Source organism: Cydia splendana, chromosome Z (genome assembly GCF_910591565.1).
Source record: "Cydia splendana chromosome Z, ilCydSple1.2, whole genome shotgun sequence".
Classification (NCBI taxonomy): domain Eukaryota; kingdom Metazoa; phylum Arthropoda; class Insecta; order Lepidoptera; family Tortricidae; genus Cydia; species Cydia splendana.
The window spans coordinates 19358440-19381032 of NC_085987.1; the positions used below are offsets into that span (position 1 = coordinate 19358440).

The window sequence follows — 22593 nt, forward strand, 5'->3', positions numbered from 1 at the left end:
AAAAGGCATCAAATCCGCTGAATACCCCTACTGTGTTGTGCCGTGCCTGTAGAGGCGGGTAAAGTTCCGCGAGCTTTTCGTGGCTCGGCGGCGGCGGCGGCGGCGGCGGTGGCGGCGCGGACCCGGCGCGGCGCGGGGGCGCAGCGGGTTGCGTCACGCGCGGCGCGCCGCAACCTCCTTTTACTTTCCGCGCGGAGGGTGGCTCGCCGCGACAAGTGCTCCTGCGACTGTCAGCCACAGCGATTTTGCATTCCAGCGAATGTGCTGCATGGCGACTTATATTTTTTGTATTTACATATTTATTTTATTCATAATTATGACCTATTTGTTTTAATGCAAGCTTTCAGTAAAATATTAGAGGTTTGAAATAGTATTTAATATAATAGGTGTGTAAATCTTCTGATGTAGGGCAAGATGTAGTTACTTATTTGTTTTATAAGTGGGAAAAGTTGTTGTTTAAACGCTCGTGCTAATATTGATATTGATGCCCGAGCAAGCGAAAGATTCCAAAATTGAACCAAGTTGTTCGAAAAATGGAATCTTGATCGTTGCGAGGGTTTCAAAGCACAACAACGGTTAAGGAAAATTTGCCCCCGAGTGAAACACAAAATTTTTCACCACTCCAACCCGAAGAAAATATTAACTGTAAGATATCAAACATAATCAAACTCATTACAAATGGATGTTATTTAATATTTATCATTCAAAATCATCATTGAAAAGTCAATTTTCTACCAGCAAACATAATAAAACAACTCACATTTTGCATTTGTTTACTTTGCCTGACATGTGAATAAAATGCAACTTTGCTATCAGTTTTTGAACAATCTAGAGGGCCTTTACCAGTTGGTGTGGTGAAAAATATATTTGAGCTTTGGCATAGATACATACATATATACCTACATACAAGTTAAATTTTAACTCGAAACAGAAGTCGGTACTAGGATGGGTAGGGGTGAGTATTTACTGGGTATTTACTCAAAGCACCCGATAAATACCCGTATTTACTCATTGAGGTGGGTAAAAACGATTGCTTATAAAATATTCAAAAAGTGAGATTTAAGAACAAAATTGTCTTTTATTGAAGAGTGCTAACGTGTATTAACAATATCTATAAAATAAAAAAGCATATGGGACGATTAATTTAGGAAAAAAATGTAATTATTAGTGAGAGGCAAATTGTGATAATGCATAGTTAACAATTTTGTTTTAAATAAGAAGGTATTTACTTTAAAAATATGGTACTTAAATCCAATCGATGTTCTAGATAACTGCATGTCGCGCAAAAGTGCGTGTTTACGCGGCACTTACGACCTTTTATTAAGGGTTTTTTAATGAAAACTCAAAAATGGCTCAACAGATGATGTTCAAAATATTGTTTTTTTGTACTCTATTATACGGCTAATCTCCCGATATGTTATCATATTTTTTCTGAACTTTGGTTCTAAAGTTATAGAGAGATAAACATTATTTAAGCCTTTCGAAACGGTTTTTTTTCCAAAAATATTCAATTTATCCAAAAATGTTCTTAGAAACATTCCAGTTATTTTTAAAGACCCATTTAATGATGTGCAACACGTTGGTGGTTTCTGAATTTTTTTTTGTGACAATTAGTTACATGTATGGAGTGGCCTTCTTAAAAATACATTTCTTACAATAGGCCTGATGACAAATTTTGAAAACCCTTTTAATATCGTCGGTACACTTGTATTAGTTCCGAAAAACACTATATTTCAGTTATACTCATAAGATTTAACATAGATAATTGCATTTTATTATAGCTAGTTTAAACTTCGCGCGAAAACGCCTCGCATGCCATTTGTGACGTCATCATTTAGTTGGTGGTAGGGTGGTAGATATTGTTTACATACTTACAGTTACGAATTTCCCTTGAATCCGAATGATATTGTTAATTCAGCACCATATATTACGATTAGGGATGATAAATACATTACAAAAATTTATCACAATAACTCATTTTACACAAAAACTCTCACAGGGTTGCAGTTTAAGATGAATTATTTAGATACATGTAAATTTTGAGTGAAAATCACCGAACGCCGCTTTTACTTTTTAATTTTTAATTTTTTCTAGTTACGACAGCCAACATGGCAATGATAGTTCAATTCAGCCAAATAATTAAAAAAGTTTGTTGTTGAAATATCGTATTATTTAGCATTTTATTTAAATAATAACAAATAGATATCTACTTTATATCGTGTAATAATATTTTTTGGACGTAATAAATGTTTAGTGGCGAAATAACATTTTTTTTGCACCTTTCGAACTCTTTGGTGCCCACGTATAGATTTCGGTCAATCAGGTTGTCTATGTTGCTCTAAGAAATATGTTATGGATTGATGACGTCACTGTTTGGAACGTTTCTGATTGGCGTTTCAGTAAAAATGGCCGATTGGAGAATTTTGCACTTTTATTTTATTGAATATATTAATAATCCTTCAGTTTATACTGAGATTGGGCCATTTTTTAGAATCATATTAACATATATGTTTCGTTGAAACCATTATTTCCATGATTCTTTGTTACTTGCAACAGGCCTATTTTGATACTTAATCCAGTAGCGGCTTACAAAATACACCTATATTTCAAATGTATATGCCCTTTTCGGCACTCTAAATAGTTTATACCCACCAATTTAGGTATAAACGAGTAAATACGGGTATAATGAGTAAATACTGAGTATTTACTCGGTATTTACCCGTGAGTATTTACTCACTACCCATCTCTAGTCGGTACATATTTCCAAACCAGGACTAGTAAAATAAATTTTACGAGTAATGAACCATCGTAACGTAACATCTATCTATAATTAAATATAAACAACGACTACGCAAATATTTGCCAGTGATTGCAATAGGTACCTATACGAAATCCTCTACATAGTGTACAACCTCTATAATAATAAAAATAGGCACCTAAACAGCCGTTTTTGTTAATCAGAGAGTCATGCAGTACTCGCCATGCTCCACTAAGCATTATTGGTCGAGGCGACGCATACGCAATATGATGCACCGGTGTGGCGTCTTTCCGGTTTGTACACCTTGCACTTACTTTTAATTACATACCAATTACCTTATTAACACTTGGGAAACATTTTGCAATCTGTTTTACCTCACACAATTTATTGTTGCTAATTATGATAGCAGGCAACACTAAACACACTTTAATCTGTTAGTAAACATTTGGGTTGTTTTGAGTCGTTCATATTTTCTTTTACCCTCTAGTCACTTTTCACATTTCATGTAGGTAACAGCTTTAAATATTTATAATCCTTCTTCGTCTGGATAAAGGAATTAGTACAAAAATACAACATATATTAGTTACAATATATTAGGGTATATTGTGACCATAATTATATCTGTTCCGACGGAGTGTGGTGCAGACGGCAAGCAAGGCCACAAGTAATTCCGGGTTCTGATTACTATAATAGCATTTTAATTTAAACTGGCCTTTCCTGAAGTTGTCTGACTCACATTAAGTACCTTTAGATATCGCACATTGTAGTATCAATATCTGTCTAACGTCACTACTAATTTAAGCTTTCGTAATGAATCGTAAATTAGGTAGGTATTTGACATTCAAGTGTTTGTCATACAGAAAAAGTAACAACCTGTCCACTGAATACTTCGTAAACTAAAGTTGTTTTCATAAACTTCTTTAATCGTAAATCCGCTTGCTTATTGTAATTGAAATCAGCCAGTCTAAAGTCGTATCACATCTACTAGTTTAACAGGTAATAACGCAGATGTTAGTATTAATCAACTTCCTTTTGTGTGACCATGAACCTGCATACGGATCTTCTTTATAATTAAGCAATGTAATGAATAATGATGTTCTCATCAAGCTAAGGAATGAGGCGTACTATTCATAATTCTAAAGCTTGGCTATGTGCAAAGTGCACAGAAGTGAACGATCGAAAAGCAATGATATTTTTTTACTAAACTGCCTATTAATGCAGCTGAAAAAGCTAGCTATAGGCAAAGACATATATAACTTCGTATAAGATGAATAAAGTCTAAGTTAAGGAAAAAACGTGCCTCGGAAATCAAGAAAAAGTCATTCTCGGATTAGATGGCGCACACACCTTTGGCCTATGCTCGGCTAGATGGCGTGACGACACCGTTTCATATTTAACAATTCTAGCACATAGATATCAGTGAATGAACATGGGTCAAAATGATATAAAAATAATAAAATCATTTATCCATATATATACATTTTTTTGATAATTTTATACGTTTTCATTTTGAGTTTTAGTCGTTTAGTAGATGGCAGTAAATTTACTGTGACTACAAAATTTACTATGACAGGACACCTCTATACTATCTATTCTCTTTGCTATAGATAATTGAAGCTGTAAAGTTAACGTAAAAACAAGATAGGGCAGTTTATGCCACACAAAACGTTTATTTTGACACTCTCAAGGGAATCAAAATTTATAGGGTACTTTCCGTTGACCTAGAACTAACCGAAAACTAAAAATTTGTTAAAAACTAAAAAATATAAAAACATAAGTTAAATTTGTACGGAACCCTCGGTAGGCGAGTCCGACTCGCACTTGTCGGTTTTTCAATACCATTAAATATTTATTTATGACATAATAAAAACAAATGATTCAGTATCGTATACACAGTGAATATGAAAAGAACGATACTGACCATTTATAGTGTCATTTGTGTCGTCATATTGAATTGGTGAGTTTGATCGGGTTAGTCTTATACTCGTATTTTGTATTTGTTTTTATTTAATAAAAAGTATTTCATTTGTACTCGAATCCCAGACTGAAAGTTATGTAGTACCTTGTTGAGGTTAGTGGTTCCGAAAGCACATTATTAATGTCAAGCTAGTCGAGGGCCATCAGCGTCAGAAATTGGAATTATGTTGCCATGGGGCTATTCATAAATTACGTCATTTCAAATTAGGGGGGGGGGGGTCTGGACATCGGATGATGGTAGCATGACGTAGGAGGAAACGGGGTCATTCGAAGCATGATTTTTGGATGATTTTAGGGGGGGGGGGGGTCGAAAATCGTCAAAAATCGATGACGTAATTTATGGACAGCCCCCATGAGTAACTAATATGTTTGTAAAGCTCTATCCAAATGTCGTACAAAGTTTAAACAATTCCACCCCTAAGCTCTGACGTGCTATTAAAAGCAATAAGTATAAAAGCTTTCGTAATAACATTAAGAACTGCTCCCCTTTCGCCAGATATAATTCCCCGGTGAAGGCGATAGGTATTGAATAACTAACCGTCGTCAAGGCAACATGCATTCGTATCAATTTAAAGCAATTATCATAGAGTTAAATTGATTGTAGATATAAGTAGATAACTAAGAAAAAATCTTGCCCTCGAGTTTGACAGCCGAACTGACACTTTATAGTTCCTCTTCTACTAGTTATTAATATAACTTTTTGGCAAATAGGATAAAAGTCAATACGTAGGTAGGTACCTTCTACCTTCTTTAAAGTTAACTGTATATCATTGTTAACTTTAAGGAATTGATACCTATCAAGGCTATAAAATATTTATTGTAGATCGTGATCTATTGCAGTCATGTCACCGACTTGATCTAAGAAAATGTTTTGTTAGTGTTTCGTACTTATACATATATCCGGCATACTATTTATCCACAATCAGTAGGTAGTTAAAACAACGGACTTACTCGTACCTAATCTAGTGAAGTTTCGTTATAATTCACTTGTTAAATTCGTTATTATAATAAGTAGTGCTTTGGTATTTAGGTATACCAACCGTACGTTTTGTACGTCTAGTGTGTTAAAATTTCTTCTTAAATCTTAATATTTCGCAAAGGGATCGCGGTAGAGAGGACATTGTCCCAGACCCAAAACTTCAGAATTGCATAGGAGTTGCATAGCGTCTATCAGTGAATAGGTTCGTTTGTCGTTGTCGTGGTCGCTCATTCCTTTCATCGTCAGGACGTTAGACAAAAGCGCTCGCCGGCCTTCGGCCGACCGGTCGCCTCGCCTGGCCCGCTTACTTTCGCATGCCTTGCATGCACCTACACTACAGCACTGCGCGCCGCCGCTGCGCTGCGCGGCCAATTGCCGACATGCCGACCACGCTTACGATAACTCACCTTTAGTCGAACGCCACGGTCATGCACATTACTTACACTCTTGAATAGTTTCTCAATTAAGCTCGTTTCTGTTTTATTTAGAGCGTCAGGAGTGGGTACTTCCTCGTCTCAATTAGAAAAGATAATGTTTTAGCTGCTTTCCGCAATTGGCAAACTATATGAAAACACATACCTATTCCCAAAAAAATATCTCAACCAAAAATATATTTGTAATCAGCACCAATACGGATTAGTAGTACCTACTAGGTATACGTATACAAATGTAACAATTGTTGAAGACGTATTGCAAATATTGCAATGTCTTGCTATTGAAATTTTCCCGAGAACAGAGAAATCTATCGGAAACGTTCTCGGAAATTTCTCGGAAATGTTCTCTGAGAGTTTAAAACCCTTTCGTCGCAAAAGCGATGAATTCTTTTGTTGAATCGCTTAGTGTAGGAGATAAGACAAATACCATGACAGCTTAAAGGCAAATACTTACATTCATAGCAATATAAAAAATAATACTAATAAAAAAAACCAGGAGTAAAACACCACAAAATTGCCCAAACAAGTTATTTAAGCAAAAGGTATATACATATACACTTAACAAAAGTAAATATTGTCATTCCATTAAAAAAATTAAGTTTAATCATAACTTATAGTGTGTTACCGGCATGCGGGCTTTTATTAAAACTGGTAATAATATGATCCATTAGCAGTTATTTGCGTGTATTAGCAAATCATAATTATGTAAATTAACTGCTCAATTAAATTTCCAAAATTCGCACACGCAATGTAGTGGGTGTACTGCGTAATTGTCGTTACTCATATCGCTAACGCACGTGGTACAAGGCATGTCGTGGTACGAGGGTAAAAAACTGAGATAATTATATCGTAAAATTCCTTATCATTGGGTTCATGTATGGAGGTTTTAATACATTATTAAAGAGTTTTTTGTCAACTTTGACATAACAATTTCAAAAGTCGTCAACACGTCGGATTGTCAAAACAAACCAAAAAATATTAGAAAAGCTGGTATTAGCTTTTCTTTAAAATGTGTTACAATGATCGAGAGTTGTTGATACGCGTGGAACTGCAGGTCAAGGCTTAAGGCTTTATAGGAAACACTTCCCAAATTGACGATATCCACACAATGCTCGATTGATAATAGCGGCTTTTCAGCGAGTTCGTGAGAATAGGCCAATCGCCCCTGGTCAGCCTGAAAGGGCCATGCACGGGATCATGCCAGTGCAAGTTGAGGAAAGGATTCTCGAGCACTTCAGACAGGGGGCCGATTTTTGAATTTCCACCGCTCGATTTCGTTCGAGTTTCGAGTATTCCGTTCAATAATATCTGCAGTACCCGGCATTTAAATTCTACTAATAGAATTGAAAACGAGTGGTCAATACCACTCGATTCCCAATTTCTATTGCTCGTATTTCAAAAATCAGCATTACGCTGTTTTCCACCGATTTTCGAGTGACGAAATCGAGCACTCGAAATTCAAAAATCGGCCCCCAGGTACCAAACCAACGTCAAGTACTCGTATTATGCGGGGTTAATGGATTATTTTATTAAAATGTGGGGTTTGTATTTAAGTTTAATTTAGTTGGTAGTACAGTCTTTATCAATGAGACCAGAGTGGCTTTAATTTGGTGTAGTTATCTTAAGTGCATCTTGAAATAAATTTCGTAATAAACAAAGTATGAAGAGCTGTCATTAGCACTTACTTATCAATTTACTGTGCTGTACATTGCGGGCAATTAAAATTTTGTTAGAAAGTTAACGAAGTCTGAAATTTAGTTTATTAATTAAATTAATGTCATGGTTACATTATAGATATACGATATTTTAACCTCCCTTAAAAAAAGCCAGGGTCCTGGTAACACACTGTATAAAATATAATAATATAAATTCTGCTTGATTAACTTTTTCATCTTCCAAATTTGAACAAAAAACCCTAATTTGCATTTAACTTTCTTTCTTCCTCGCGTTATCCCGGCATTTTGCCACGGCTGGCATGGCATCGGGAGCCTGCATACTTGCATTTATCTAAAGAAACAAAAGTACCTATACTAGTACAACTCATATAGGTACCCGAGGTTGCCATATGCTGCTGACGAACTAGATATTATTGCTGATAAATTTAAATTTTATGCTGACTAAAGTAAAAAATGTTGCTGACCGATTAAACGCCACTTATTACTATTTAGGTCGCCCCTTATTTACTTACTTACGCAAAATCGACGTAGGTATCGAAGTGAGAAAAAATCATTTTATGAATCAATGTGAATGTGAAAACTTAGATCATTTTACACATTCATGGGGTGCACTCAATTGAAGGGATGTTTACAAAAACAACATAACTGACTACACTGGTTGACACCTGAAACGATTAACAATGTTCTTAAAAAAGTGTCAACCGCTCTAATAATACAGTAAAATTATACATTTTGTGTTTGCGTCAAATCCGGTAGTTCTGATTTTTTGCAGACTTGTTTATGATGTTGGCCCAATGAATAATCCAAGTTTGTGACCTCGAGCGCCGAACGCAACATTGTCAAAAATCTAATAAACCGCATTTTTTTTAGATTTGGGCGATTATAACCCTAAAGTACTCGTTTTTGATAGTAACTTCCTAGGGCGTTTTTAAAGTAGTCTAAATTTGCTACAATAAGACACTAGAATTGTCTCTGTACATCTAATATTCTCTGAGATAAAACCTTTCAAAATGTATTCGAAGTCACAAACTTGGATTATTAATTGGTTTATTTTCTGCAGGTTGCAAAATTCCTGAACTTGCACTAGACACTAAACCCAAAATCATATAAATAATATATTAAAGCCAAATGTGTGATAGCTGTAAGAATCAATCAAGAGGCGATAGTTGCGCCACGTGCGAAGAAGATACAGCACGCCGCGAGCCTCGGTGGATCGCGCGCATGCCGCGTCCACTCTACGTTGCATATTCGTAACCGACATTACGCAAACGGCTGTCGGTAATCAGAATCACCGATAGGTGCTGCAACCGATCACCGGCAACTGACGAGAGAAACATGACAAACGACTCGACAAACTCTTTAATTAAAAAAACAAGCAGTTTTTCTCCTAGGTAACTAGTAGCTCGATTTTGTTTCATATATTTGCCTGGGACAGCTTTTAATCGGAGTTAAAAAGTAACACCTATTATTAAATTGAGAACACGAACATATGCTGCCATAATGCTATCGTTCAACAAAATATTTACATATTCAGGTACAATATTTGGACAGCTATTTATATTTGAGCCGTTAATAATGATTTTTTTGACAAATCACTCCCAAACCCTGTTTTTAAACAATTTTTAAATTGCAACCTTTAAAATTGTATGGCACCTAGCGCGGCCGCACTTGGAAATTACCTAATCATTATCTGTCCAAATACTTAAGGCGCCGTGAGATTAATAAGTTTAGTTTTTACAAAACAATAATCAATCATTTCGATTAATGTAATAATAAAATTCCGCATTTTTAAAAGTACCTAATTTTCGTATTGTAAGGTTTTGTGCAAAATTTGTTACCTACAAATATTCAATGGTGCGTTTTAGACATATGTTCGTGATTTTTCTAGCGAAAGTTGTTTCTGTCGGCCTAGCCAAGGTGACATCGCTTGCGCTTCGCCATCGAATTGTTTTGTGTCTCTCTGTCACTCTTCCATATTAGTGTGACAGTAACAGTTGCGTTTCTTTCGCTACGGAGCGTTAGCGATTGGCATCTTGTCTACGGAGCCAGGTTTCGAAGAGTTGAAGTTACTAGAGAAATGCCCAATATTACTATTCATATTTTTTGACAGCCGTATTGTAAAATGATCTAAATATTCACACCATTTTAAAAAAAACTACTGGCTGAACCCACTGCACCTTAATTATTTATAAAACGAGGTTGGTGACCTGTAACTTTTTTTGTTAACACAGCATAATATTCGTAAAAATTGACATAAAAATCATAACGAAAGCTGGAGTACACGATCAACAAAATCCTCTGTAGTAAGCCCTCATTAAAAGTAAAGCAGCATTTACGATGTAAAAAGCATTCCACAGCCTGTAATAAAGGTGCGTTGCGCATACGCTGGTACCGCGTCCCGCGCCAGTCGCCACGATGCCCGTCTACGTTCATTCAAATTAACAACCGACTTATACCAGTCTTACTAGGCAAGATTGCACATTAATATTCAAATGATAAGCACAAGGTCGTATGAAATAATTCCAACATGATTTTCTATAATAATATGCACATTATCACCTATATTAAATGTTAATTTATTCGCTATATACGAACGGGTTCTTGGATTTGACGCAATAATCAAGTAAACATACACCTCCACGGGCCAAGTCGAATGTAGATTATTAAAGACTTTAAGGCACATTAGGGTGTGATTGAAGAGTCAATGTCGTTTAGAAACTGGGTATTTAATATCCGTACCTATTCTAATATTCGTAATCAGCAGGGCTAAAGGCTAAACATTTTAGTGCCGATGACGCCAACCACACATAGGAAGATTTCAAATGTTCTTTAACTTAAGTGGTACCTAAACATTACCTAGATCTACACTAATTATCAATGTCTCTAATTAAACGATATCGCCGCATAAAAAGAGCAGTAGGTACCTAACGTCTTTGACTGACATTGTCATTCAGATTAACTAGTAGATTGTGTCACAAGGGGGCAAAATAACATATTTACGGCGTGGGCGTAGTGAGGGATTCAAATGTTAACGCCCAAGGTGGATGTAGGTCATTTGGCTACCATGTCGTGCATACTGCTTTTCACATCACCTATGAGGAAATTATTATATTTCATAAGCTAAAAAAATGTATGACGAGTTCAAAAGAATGACTTTTTAAAACGTTTTCTGCACAATAAAAAAATATGATATGTAGACTGCGTTTGACGTTTTTCGCTGCGCAAAACATAACATATTTACCTACATCAAGTTTTGACAAAAACATAATATTGGCATGTGCTTATTATTGATAATGTATGTTGTATTATATGTTGAGGGAGTTATGATTACCTAAATATGGAGGGCCCCTTTAAGGTTTCGTAACCAATATGACAAAAAAGGAATCCTCTTAGTTTCAGTTTTGAATGGTTCACGGTTAGTTTCACTAGACTTATATATAAAAAAAGTTGTTAAAAGTTAAAGGTAATCACGATTCATATCCCGGTCGATATAAGCCCCTTAGTTTCGTCAATTATGTCATGTCTGTCTGTCCAGATAACTTATACAGACATATTAGTGCGAATGAGATGCACTGCGAGTGAGTTTGTGCAGCAGGTAACCTAGCGAATAGTGACTCATGTTAGAGGTGCAGACAGTGCGCGCTTCGGAGTTCCAAGTTCCGCGTTTGAAGGAGCGCAGCGACTATTGCAAGTAGGCTATACAATGATACAAACAAAAATTTTACACGTCAGTTTGTGTGTGCTGGAACTCTTTTGTACATCAAGCGGTTTAGGTAAATAACACGAATCTCCCGAGTGCTCTCTGTCTGCCCGGGCTCAATGGCGCGACTGGCCGGCGGAGCGGCCGGCGGTCACATCGACAAACACGGGAAGGTCATGTTGCTAAACTGCTGACCGTCTGATAGTTTTACCTAGCATGATCGAAATAGAATCGTTGTTGACATGACATACCTACTCGTTCATTACTATGTAGGTTACAAACACTCGTAGATTTGTCAGATGTTTGATAATTAGTCTATAATCGTGCATCAGTTAGCGATTACACATGTAAATTAGAGTCCGTTTCACGTCACTAAGTCACGGTTGGGAACGTACGAGCAACCTTACTAACAACCAGGAAGTGTAAATTTTTGTTAACGTACTACACTTATAATATTATAGTCTTGGGCACTATTTCTGACAGCGTAAATAGTTGTATCCTGACAGGAGATGTAATTAAAGGAGATTCCTGATGTTAGAGAAAATTTAAGTATTTTTGATACTTATTTCATTCGTAGGTTAAACTTAGGTCAATCCTGTAAAATTTTCATTGTTTTGCGCGTTAAAAGTTGTGCTTATGTTCAACTCGTATTTTATGTTTTCGATGGGTTAAATGAAAGTTAGGTACTGCAATTCGTTTCAACATATGGAGGTAATTAACAAATTAAAACTGTGTTTATTTTCTCCAGTCATGGGCAGTATGGCGCCATATATTTTAATACAAACATAAATTAATCAAACGTCAAACTAAGCAGCTCTATAATATTGCCGGTGAAAAGTGATGTTAAACACTTATTATACAGGATTTGTGGTAGTTACACATAGGTACTCATCTTATTAGGTACTGGTGCCACGTCCATTAGGTGTTTATTATAGGTACATAATTAAAGATGAACCTTTTTTTGTTTCAGTTACTGGCCAACAAACCAAGAATAGTAGCCTAAATCTAATAGATAATTTACTGGTACCAATTACCACTGGTAACACTCGTGTGTTGTGAACATTTCATATTCACGTGACTCTCACAGAAACCGAAAGTTGTACGAAAGTGCTCATCGACTATTGGGCGACGCTCATCTGTTTGGGGCCTACTTTAGTATTGGTAAGTGTTTAGCTCCACACGAATGGTTTAAGGGTGTATAGTTTTTACATCTTTGTCGCCCAAATAATAGTATTTAATCAATAGTGATTGAGTGATTTAGGTAGAACGTCAGTAGGGGTTATTTCTTATATTAATATATGTAATACCCACGTCGCCATACTAGCTGTACTTATATAAAAATGGATAGCAGGGGCCTATACCACGAAACTTACAATTACAATTCACAAGTGACAAGTTACAAATATGTATTTAGTACAAATGGGCATACCACAAAATTTACAAATGACAAAATTGTAATGGAAAATTTATACAAATATGTCGCGACAAATCTACAATTACGCGTATCACAAAATATTACAATTTACAAGCAATTTTCCGGAAAATTTGTCAATTTTGTAATTGACATTGTACGTAAAAGATTCGTGTTACAACAAATTGTAGAAGAAGGTATACATATTTGTGGAAATGTAAATACAAGTTGACAATTCTCTCGGCGTGTGTCTAGAGCATAATACAATTACTTACCACTGTGCGTCTTTTCTAATTTTGGTGTCTCTTAAATACTTCCAATTCTTATCCAATATATCTAAACTTTTCAATTGACTTGCTATTTCTTTCCATTTCTTAATTTTATCATCGTGAGTCAATTTACTACTAAAATATTATTCGGGATAATATTTCCTTGTGTTCCAAAATTAAATTAAAAATTGGAAGTTTGTCTTGCATAAACATTTTCAACCAATTTTAATGACAACGTAAAAAGATATGCTATTTATGCTCGTAAGGTATTTTTAACGATATACTTAAATGAAATACCCTCAACATAAACTAAGTGAGGAATATTAATACATACATATTTCTCAAATTGTAATAAATACAATTCTACGTGTCACTATATTATTACATATCTGTCAAAAAACTAAATTGTAATAAATACAATTTTACATTGGTTTCAATTATGTATGTTATCTAGACATACCCCCTATGTTTGGAGTTACGGGTCCTCAAATGCAAAATATTTGTAGACTTGTACGTGTGACATGTGTAAAATTATTGTGATACGTATTTGTGTTTACAATTTAACAATATTGTCGAATTGTACACTTGTAAAGTTTCGTGGTATAGGTCCCTGTACCTATGTTAGGGAAGCCTACTTATCTATATATTTCTTATTAAATTCAATCATCGACGTCTGTTAAAATTACTAACCAAGCTATTCAAAAATTTTACAAAAATGCGCGATAAAACGAATTACGATAACGTTAAGTAAAAAATCTAAGACGTCTAAAAACAAACGTAAAATGTTTGTAGACCTAAACTAATAAACATATTTATTTGAATTGACAGTAAAAAAAAAAAAACAACACAACACATAGTGGAATGGACACCAGTTTGGCACTGACATAAACGCTAGCGTGAACGTAACATACTTTTTATGCATCTCGCTCGCACTGACATATTAGTGCGAGCGAGATAATAATATAATAATAATAACGTAGACGTTGGCGTACCTATATATATGTCAGTGTTGACATTGTCAGTGACTCGTGGTACGGGTACAGTTACAGATTAAACCTTTGTTGTTATGTACAGTCACCTGCAATAATATGGTACTCTTCGAAGGCCGCAAAAATATGTGACACGCTCTTATGGCTCTACAAATAAGATCGTGTCAGATATTTTTGCAGCCTTCAAAGAGTAGGTAACATATTATTGCAGATGACTGTACATACATACTATAATTCAATTTGGTAGAAAATTTACATATGTACAAAGCGATAACAGCAATTTAACAGTTGACATATAATTAGACCTAGTACTGCAGAGTTGATGACAAACTAAAATCGTTTCCGCGTGATGGAAAATCATAGTCCACGGCCTTGACGAGAACCACATGGTCGAATCATTGCAGGCTTTACGTATCCACATAATGAGGCGGTCGTCATTAGGGCACATTTTAAACTCATTACACAATCCAATCGGCGTACACAACGTTTAAATAATAAGTGGCATCTTAAAAAACACATAAATGGTATATCTTCACATTTAGCTGTGCTCGGAGGCCGCGAGGCCCCCTGCCCGTGTCCAATGAATGACGGCAAAGCGCATGATAACAATCAAATCTGCTCTAAAACAAGATCTCCATTCATTCTATTGACAGCGGTTATTTATTTACTAAAATAATTAGTTTTCTTTTTCTGCTAGTTCAGTTGCTTCATTTATAAAGAATCGTGTAGTGTTGTTATCAAAGTAATATTTTAGAGTCTGTGCGGAAAGAGAAGAGTCGTGAAATGTATTGGATCCCATACATTCCACGACTCTTCTCTTTCCGCACAGACTCTACTAGTGCAGACCACTTTGAAATACGAATGAAGCACAGTTATTATGTCCGCATAAGAACCTATATACTTTGTAAAGATTTGACCCTGTCACCATGATGAGCTGTTCCGGTAGCCATTTCCGACGGCGGATGTGAATCTGGCGACCTGTGATCAACGTCATACCAGCATATAGGTACTATATAGTTAGGTACATATATGTAAACAGTAATCATCAGTGCTTAGGAGGACATTACAAAAGTCCTTTTTCTTTATTATGGGATAAGACACGAAAGTACAGTGCTGCTTTTGTGTTAGGAATGTACTTATTTGTTATTGTAAATAGCCAGATGGCGCTCACCTGTTTAGTTTGCGTTATGTCGTATTGTGGGGTTTCGGTCATGGTTCATGGTACTTATTCGCAGATAGGTAGTTATACGACAGAGGTCCGCAGTGGCGGCAGCGCGTGCCGGCCGGCGCGGGTCGGGGACCTGCGAGCTACGTCTGCGTGGAAAGCTGCCCGACCCAGTTTTGATCCCACCCGGACCAGTTCCCGCGTTTTACATAATTCCAACTCTCGCTGACTGCATCCATCTTAAGCTGAAATGTTTTTATCGAACACGAGGTTTTTAATCGATCTGTGAAAATAGCAGCATAAGCTATCGGCGGCCAGTAGGTAGGTTAACCTACCTTCACGGCTTATAAAATAATTCGATAAGCTGTTATTACAAGCGTTGACCCCGAGCCCGCCATCGCCGCACAATCATTGGTCGCCTTCATCCAAGACAATCTATCTGATCAACTTGCTCCACTGATTTTAACTGGATTTCAGAATTTTTATTTGATTTGCATTTGCTTTGTACCAATCATTTGCACAATGCAGTTTTTTAAGTTTTGTAGCTACTTTACAAATATTACAATAATGCAGTAAAAGTGCATGTTTTAAAATGGTCCGGGGTTCAATGCATCTAATGTCACGAGAAACGAAATCCCAAGATAGGCGAGCACTGAAAGTCGTCAACAGTAACTCCCAAATAAGGCAGAACTGCTTTCGCAACAGTTCCTCAGCCAATCAGTCTGTGCCTGTCCATGCGGCTCGCCGACCATTCACACTTATTGATCGATTAACAACCCTATCAAATAAACTAAATTGTACTATAGGTTCTTAGAATGTATATAAGTACTTAGGTAGATACGTTATTTATATTGTAAGTTTAAAAATTAAAATTAATATTGTACCTAAATTAAATATGTCAACTAAAACATTGCAAAAACTAAGTAGTTATAAACTATACCTACCTACGACGAGCTTGTATAAGTTGTGCCAAGTATAAAAATATGAAATTGCTATAGTCCTCGTCAAGCCATTTCATCCTTGTCATAATATATAATAATGAACCAAATTCGAAGTATCGTGCAGTAGTCATTATATAGTGTGTCTCAATCAATAGTTACTCAGTTACGTTCATGCCAAAGCACATATTCTTAGTGAAATCGCAAACATATCTGTAGGTCGCGCTGCGCCCGCGCCCGCGCACCGTCTCGTGATCGTCTCACCTTGTGTCGACATCTTTCAACCAAGTGCAACCTGAACATATCTTTCACGTCACGTAACATCAAGTTTACTTCGTCGAGACTAAACCGTCGTTAATAAGTAATTTTACAGACTAATTCAAACATATGGCATAGGCAGTAGGCTATGCGATTAAATAAAAAACCGGACAAGTGCGAGTCGGACTCGCCCACCGAGGGTTCCGTACTTTTTAGTATTTGTTGTTATAGCGGCAACAGATATACATCATCTGTGAAAATTTCAACTGTCTAGCTATCACGGTTCGTGAGATACAGCCTGGTGACAGACGGACGGACGGACGGACGGACAGCGGAGTCTTAGTAATAGGGTCCCGTTTTACCCTTTGGATACGGAACCCTAAAAAGTACATAAATGGTATCTATTTGGAACGTAATCCCAGAGTTGCACAGATAAATCAGTGTATGTAATTACCTAACAGAAAAAAACCTATGAAGAATTCACGTTATTCACGTATCATCATATCATAATACTTACTATAATAATTATTATTATTGGAATATAAGTATATGTGGTATTATCTATGAAAAGGGACCTTATTGTCGATGGCGCTTACGACACTAACATCGATGAGCACTAAACGTAGTAGTTTAAAATTGGTGATTCTGGCCCATTTTAGTTATTTTGATTTCCAATTTAGCAATTAAGTTTCTTTGATTACTGGAACATTCAATGTTGCTGTCTATCCAATGCGGAGGTCAATTTATGTTATGTGACGCTGATGAACTGATCAGTCATCGGGTTTAAGGTCCCTTTGTAGTTTTTTATAAATAACTCGTATACGGTGACTTGTAGCAATAAATGTTCTGACACATAAGTAATCTACATCAAATTGTCTACATTAAGGCGCGGTGTGTAGTAAAATGCACTTTTTTGTCACCATATTTACAGACTTTTACAAGGATTTCATGCATTATTTTCTAGTATGTATAACTTCAGTCCTTGAACTACGTTATTGCTTGTCAGAAACACGACGGCTCATTATTTTCTCGAGAATCTTACGTTGAAAACATGCCTAACACTGTCTTTATTTCCTTATGTTAGAAGTACTAGGACGAAAATGTATATGAAACTTACTTCAGTCGATAGCTTTTAAGTAAATCTTCATTATTGCTTGTCCTTTTATCGATACGTTAATTTTTTCATTCATCATTTGATGAATTCAACATTTTGCCTACTAAATTACACCCTACGCGGCAATACCTTGCGCCTATTCCTCACGCCAGTACGCCCGTGACCACTGTCAGCGTCGGACCTGTGCTAGTTTAGCGGACGTTTCATAAAATGGGTAATCACAGTATAAATATGCAAATATGTTATACACACAATGTTTTTCAACATACTTACGAAGAAAAGCAAAATAATTCTTAAATACGGTGACATTTCAGACATTCGTCCGTCATATTGTGACACGGCACTTTGCATGTATGATTCAGTTTAACGTTTTTAGGATTGTCTCGAATATAGTATAGTTTTGTTTTATGGCAAGGAAGTCATTGATGTAGCAACAAAACAAATGACAACCATTTGGCCAATTAGAAACTAATTAAATCTGATGGTGTTGCTACTTCAAATTAAATCCTAAATTGATGGAATAGTATTTATTAAATATTTAAATCAAAACTTAATTTTTAAATACAAAAAAGGTGGAAATATGTTTAGATAATTAAACATGATTTATTTCTATATGTTGGACTTACATACAAAAATTATTCCAAGAATTTCATTAGTTACTGTTATTTTGATTGTGTTATCCCAGGGACAGTTAGGTTGAGATCATTTCCTGGTTGGCTTTTGCCCTGGATGGGTATCTTTTAATTTAGAAAGTGAAGCTAAATACATCATGCTATGGTAGCATCGATCCGAGTCTTGATTAGGCAGCAGCCGCTGCATCCATGAGCTAGGAAGCTCATGCAGAAGTTATTTTGCCACAGACAGTAAGTAGAATATGATAATATATAATTGTCTTCAGGTTTGACTCCTTGTTGAATCTTTGTCCCTGCTTATTTGACCATTCGTTTTGTTTCCAGTCTGCTGGCGAAACAATGTGGTGGGATGGGTATCAGAGCTGTGAGATGAGTCCACTGTAGGAATTTCCAGCTGGTGAGAAACTTAGATCACATAATGTCTCTTAGGTTAGCAGAGCACATGCTTCTAGTTATTAATCTTGAATTGTTTCTTTCAGCTGACGGGGTTTTTCGTTTTTATGTTACTACGTATGTGAAATCAGTTCGCATATCAGAGTATGGAAGTCTGTCCATATTCCTAAAACTTCAAGTGTGTATGGTGAGCAGTTCGCCATAAGAATTTCGCTCTTCTGCTGGATGGAGGTGACGTCGCCTTCAAACTGAGACCTTAGTCCTTCGGTGTTGCTCTGCGGTGTCGGGTCAGATTCCCGCTGCAGCAAATCAGCTCCGGCACAGCGGAGGATCACACGTCGGGCTTGAACTGGTGGAACATTGTTATGAGGTTGGTGTACGCTTTCCTTCCGTCCTAGAAGCATTTCCAAATTTAAAGTTAAAGAATTTAGTAGAATCATATGTGATGGCAAATGATAAATTAGGTACTAACAAATTTAGATAGGTCTGCTTGTAAATCATTGTAGAACCATTTTTGGCACGACCCGGCTCTATCGTCTGACATTATAGAATAAGGTGCTTAATGCTAGCTTAATAAATGATTTACTTGTAGAACAACTTCCTCAGTGTGAGAATAGAAATAAATTATGTGTCACAAAACTAACATTTCATTTTGACATCCTTTAGAAACCCCTGAATAGTTGATGGAAATAAGTGTAAGCACCTGCTTGAGTTTTTGGTTAAGATTTAGATTGGTTAATTTAGTAACTTTAATTGTCCGTGGGTTTCCTCTGGGCAAAGCCCCAGCCGGGCTAGGAAAACCCCGTGACAATTTCGCGCCCATTAAAGAGATTTCTTTTTGTTTTAAGCTAAGTATTTCTATCAAATTCAGTTTATATCATTGCCATTACATATTGATGAGAAAAGTTTTGCAATACTTACGGTTAAGTATTAATTTTGAGCTTGTGCTTTGGCTTTGCAGACTTTGATACCATCCAGGTTAAGCTTTAGCTGTTTTACAGTTAGTTTTGTCCAATTTGCTGCACGAAATTCAGAATTTCTGGTGAAATCCGTAAATGAAATGCTTTGATTTTCAGTTAGTAAAATTTGTGCTGACATTTTGTCAGGAAGTTGAAAGTGTCAAACTTTTAGTACATTTTGCTACTTTTTATGCTTGTGAGCTAGTCTCTAAAGACTGAGACCTAAGATATTTTGCATTTTGAGGATTTAAAAAGCATTTTCTTTATAACTTGGTTAGTTATAGACAAATATTTGGGCAGAGCTTTTATAAGTACTGTAATTGAGTTGTATGTCATTTTGTTAAGGTCAAGTCAATGATCTTTTAGGTCAAGTTCGAAAAGCTATTGAGCTTGTGCAGAAACTGTTAAGAAATTTGAGAAGTATTGTTTAAGTGTAAAATTTTAACTCAAAATACCTTTTAACATTAGATATTTAGCCACAGATGGAAAGCTTAAGTTACAATCCAACGTTATTTTGGGCTTTAAGAACAAAGGAAATTGTTTTTGGTAAAATGTATGAACATACAGTGTGTACATACTTGATTTTGGAACGTTTTTTTTCTAGATAGACTTCAACTTGAAAGCTTGCAATTTTAGGACAATTTTGTGTAGTAATTTAATTTAGTTAGTGGCCTGCTTTCACGGTTATTCATAACTTTGATATAAAATCTTGTCTATGTGAAATATGTAAGATACTTACACAGAGCTAAAAAGGGTTCATTGTAGTAAAAAACACAATAAATTTAGCATTGTTTATTATAGTGCCACATCAAATTGTAAGTCTTTTGCCATCATATTTAAATGTTTGAGTTAAACTTATTATACAACGGCGGTTTCAGTACACTTTTAATGTTTAATGCCCGTTGAACTTATTTATGAAGGTGGATCAAATCTGAGGCGTCGCTGGCAGTAGTTGGAAGTTGCAGGAACGGCAGAGAAGTGGAAATATTTGAGTGTCCGGCAGCAGCAAGATTGATAGTCTCCGGCAAGTGACTTCTGTTGTGTTCCTGATTAGTAAATGACTTCGATTTCTGAAGATATACTTCTTCAGCGCACTGCCAGTGCCTATGTTCTCATGATTTAACATTGTTTGATTTTCAAAGTTGCAAATTCCTGTAGTCCGGTGTCCAGTTATAGGCATAGCTGGATATCTATTGCTTTTATGGTGGTCTGTTGTTCAAATTTAGCACAGTTTTATAGTAATCTGTAACAATATCATTAAAATTAGAGTTGAATATACATACTAGTTTGATTAGTTTATAAAATACAGGGAACTTTACAGAGGTTTTGCGTTCAGTTTAGAGTGTGAGAACGAAAGTCGACTCCGTTTCTCATTATTTGGTAGATTACCTGTGTTTATTAGTAGATTTAATTCCATTCCAAGACGCATTTTGACAAACTAAATATTGAAGTTCTAAGTATTGTTCGAAGTTTGATAACCCTCATATTTAGTTTTCCAATTTGTTGTACTTTAAAGTGGCTAAAATATGGATGAATCTAGTAATAAATGATAAATGCGGTGAAAGTTTTTTTTGTAGGTAAGGTTATAATTCGCAAAATATCTCAGTGACATTTAACTTTTTAAAAGCATAGGCGCTATACCATAGAGTAAATAAATAAGTTCAACAAAGGGTGCGTTCAGAAACATGATATTTTTAGGGTCCAAACTTAAGTCGTAACGTGTCAGCGTTTAATAAACGCTCGTTTTTTTTGAAGTTATTGAGTAACTTGGTTTATCATTACGGTTTGTTTCAATACATTCCATTTAATGATGTAACGTTACGATGATGTTTTTTAGCACCAAGTTTAAGTCAAATTGAAGTTTTTTGTATGGTGCTAGGTGAAGTTTCGTTTTGGATTTTGGACATGGAGTTTGGATCGTGGCGTATTAAGGATTCGGACACAAGGTTTTTGGTAGGTTTTGGAGGTGGTGGTTTTCTTTGGACGCAAGGTCCCGGTTTTTTAGCTTTCACCTTGCCGCCAGAGTAAACGCCCTCGCTTACGCTATAACGTTTCGTTCTACGGTTGTTTCGTTTGGAGTGTTGGATAATGTGGTAAAAATATTCAATCACGACTGTATGTGCGGAACGTGGTGAGCAGCAATGTCTGTTTTCACTACTATTTTTTGTTGTGTGTGATGAATGAAAGGGTTCTTGGAACAGTTCTCTAAATGCGTGGAGTATGAAAGGGGCGTTACAATCGAGCTCATTTTTTTAAGTTTTGGAGCGATCCTTAATACGGCCAGGGTTTTTTTTTTGTGAGAAGTTTTGGGTGCTTACCACACCCGAGCGCCGTGTTGGTGCGTTGGTGTTTTGGGTCGACAGGGGTCCACACCCAGGAGATTTTGTGAGGTATGGCGGGGCGCGCACTGCATACCACGGACGTTTTGCGTTCTTTTTGTGTACTCCGATGGGTTCTTGCTCTTTTCAGGCGTCGACTTGGTACTCGCTGGTGGGTATCTTTTTGTGTACGTGTTGCCCATAAGTCCAAGCCATAGAGGCGTTGGTGAGGCACACGATTTTTTGTGTTCGCGCTGCCGATACAACGAGAAATATTTTGTATGCGAAGATGCGACACGCGGTATCGCCGCCAATCATGCCTGGCGTGCGATACTGTTTCAGTACTCAACCTCAATGGTTGAGATTTTTGGGCATGTTGCAACCTCAGAGTTGTGTAAGGTTTTGGTCGGTTTGTTTTGTGATCCGGAGAGTTGGGGGATAGGTTACTCTCACCAACTCGAAGGGCCCAGATGTTTTGGTATGGTTTGGTTAGTTTGGTTTAATGGAAGAGTTGGCACAGTTAAGATGTGTCCAATTCAACCGTTTGTTGTTGGTTTTTTTTTTAGGATGGGTATTTTGTTGGTTTGGGTTTGCTGTGGTTGTCAACCTGAAGGGTTGAGACA

At 36.3% G+C, this 22593-nt stretch overlaps 2 protein-coding genes across 3 annotated transcripts in view; both read left to right on the top strand.

Annotated features, from left to right (window-relative positions):
- LOC134804902 (small ribosomal subunit protein uS14m) overlaps positions 1 to 22593 on the top strand; it is a 201748-nt gene that overhangs the window by 90771 nt on the left and 88384 nt on the right. The gene's annotated exons all lie outside the window — the stretch shown is intronic.
- LOC134804708 (mucin-2-like) overlaps positions 1 to 22593 on the top strand; it is a 61657-nt gene that overhangs the window by 1285 nt on the left and 37779 nt on the right. Inside the window, exon 2 of one of the 2 annotated variants that reach the window (XM_063777867.1) lies at positions 12495 to 12685. The exons of the other annotated variant lie outside the window; for it this stretch is intronic. The gene's annotated coding sequence lies outside the window, so the exon portion shown is untranslated. The remainder of the gene's footprint in view (positions 1 to 12494; positions 12686 to 22593) is intronic. 2 annotated transcript variants of the gene reach the window in all.